Genomic DNA, 2,684 nt, shown 5'->3' with positions numbered 1-2,684 from the left:
TTTCACATTTTTTTAAAATAATGATTTGGGGAGGGGGAGGAATCTAATAATAATTAATAATAATAATAAAAGAAAGAAATGAATAACTTATTGGAAGAAATCGGAGAAACATTTTTGGTGTCAGTGCTTTGATTTCTTGAGCTGCACGGTCTGTCTTACTCTGATTTGATTATTATTATTATTTTTTTAACGACGTCCTGTCTCCACCTTAGATAAAACAATCTTCCAGAGTGTTCTGAGCAACCCATCACCTCATCCCCCACTCTTCCCATCTCATCTCACCCCCTTAGCTCTGTCTAGACTAGGAAAGGAGGGCAGGCAATGCCCAGGCTCCCCAGACCTCTCTCTCGAAGACATCACCATCAACCACTCACGGCTGTGTCTTCGCTTAATGGCATCAGATGGGACACTTTGAGTCATGGTAGCTCAACCCAATTAGCTCACTCTAGTTTTTAAGAATCCCACTGTTATATTTTTCCTGGTCTAGACAGACTCTCTGTTTAGATTTGCCAACGTTTACAGGTGTGTATGTGTGCGTGTGTGAGTATGTGTGTGCATATGCGTATGCAGGCACATAACCCCGTAGGGGTGTGCGTGTGTGCTATGTATGTTTGTACATATATATGTATATAGCTGGACATATACATATATATATCTAATATGTGTGCATCAACCACACATATTCATGCATGCAAACATACCTTCGTGATTTAGTACAATGCCTTGTCTGTAATGGGTTGCAAAATTTGGAAGTAAGGTCTGGTATAATGTCAGTGCTACCTGATTTCTTAATTTCTGAGGTCTCCTCTTTCTCTAGGGAGTTTTATATTCCTAACTATGCCAATGTTTCAGTCCTTAATTTCCTCGAGTAGAGTGTGTGTGAGAGATATCTTTCCCCATTTTTAAAGAATTGTTAACAGCAGCAACAACAAAAAAAAATGAGTGATATGAGTATGTAATTCTTTCTCAGGAGTATGCACTATTTTATTTTCTTCTGTTTCCTCAAGCTTTGCCCGCTTGGCTTATGAGCTTCTTCAAAGAGGACTAGAGATCCCTACACAATATATCAGGTACAGAGAAAAAAAATCCACAATTCTGATATTCTGATACTTTTTTTGTCTTTTTTCAAATCAAAGCCAGTTGTTTCTGAATTCCGTAGGTGCACTTCTTTAAAGAAGCTCAAAGGGAATAATTGGAAGGAGATAAAACTATGAGTTGAAATCGAGGTGTGATACTGAAAAGAAAATAAGAGCTGTGTTGAATGTTACCTCGCTTGCTTTGCACCAGGGCTTTGTACCAGGGAGGAAAGGGCTGCCATGTGAGTTGGCTCCTCGTGATGGGAGCGGGGAGGGTTTGTCAGGGAATATCCTGGTTTCTTATCTCAGTCTGATGAAATCTGCTTCTCTTAGAAAGCTTTTCAGAACTGTCTTGTGACTCTCACTTTGGAATGAGTCGATGAGGTAGGGGGAAATCTGCTGAACTCCAATGTTTTTCTCGGCGGTTTGGTGTGTGACAGGATGTCTTATGCATATGATTTGGGAGGGGTGGGGGAACTCTGATTTCTTTCTTTTTTTTTTTTAGCATATCTTTTTCTGTCTTATACAAAAAAAAAAAATAAATGCTGAAGTGTAAGGATGTGAACTGCTGTTTGGATTCTGTCCTATTGTAATTGCATGTATTTCTCAGTGGGGCAGGATTCATGCGCTAATGCATACTTTTGCTTATGTCAGAACAGTTTCTGGGTATGTGTGGGGTAAAGCCAGGTTATTCTGGAGTTGATGGCAAAGATTCAGTGGGACCATGGCCTCCCCTAGTATCTCTCTTAGGTTTCCAGTGCCCAGTGCCACCAAGCTGAACAGGCACAGCTGACTCCCAAAGAGTGGGCAAGAGAAGCCGTAATCTTGGTTTAAGTCCTAAATATTTTCCAGAGTAGATAGTGATGAGAAATAATTTAGCAATCCACTTCTCCTTGGCCTCCAACAAAACATTCTTAAAGCAAAGCAGATGAAACTCTTGGTTTGTACCCATAATGCCCCAACTACCTTAGATAATACAGCAAAAGGAAGTATCAGCTTTCATCCCCCATGAGTTGGACGTGTGGCAACAGAAGCCCAGGGGTTGTCCTGCCTTGCTCAGCCCCAGGGAGCACCCAGCCCTTGTGAAATGCTCATTATCCTTGGTCCCTGTGGGGCACAGTGCTGTGGGCATTCTCATGTGAGGAGAGTGGGAAACAGAGGCAGGTGGGTTGCTGGGATGAGCTGGGATTGGCCTTCAGCGATGGCAGCAAGCAATGGGTTTGGCAGTTGGCAGATTCCTGCAGATGTCCCCGGAGGAGATGTAGATCCTTGGGCAATATAGATCTCACAAAATCCCTACTGTGATGCTGGGGACCCCTGGACTGAAGAGCAGCCCTGGCCCTCCAAAGCCTTTTCCTTGCCCATCACTGCCCTCCATCCCCCTGGAGAGCAACAAACTGAGTTCCAGCACATGACATGCTCTAGCAGCAGGATGCATGAGGAGAAGTAGGGATGTGCGTGGATGTCTAAGGAGAAGAATGAATGACACAACCTGAAAGCAAATCTGTCCATTGGGACTATTTTCTGAAACCCAGCTCAGTGTCGAACACCATTTTGTCTTTGTGAGGAACACATGGATCCAAACTCTCCAACATTCCCAACCTGGGG

The sequence above is a fragment of the Meleagris gallopavo genome, chromosome 2, assembly GCF_000146605.3.
Source record: "Meleagris gallopavo isolate NT-WF06-2002-E0010 breed Aviagen turkey brand Nicholas breeding stock chromosome 2, Turkey_5.1, whole genome shotgun sequence".
NCBI classification, from domain to species: domain Eukaryota; kingdom Metazoa; phylum Chordata; class Aves; order Galliformes; family Phasianidae; genus Meleagris; species Meleagris gallopavo.
Note: the sequence above shows the minus strand (reverse complement) of the source record.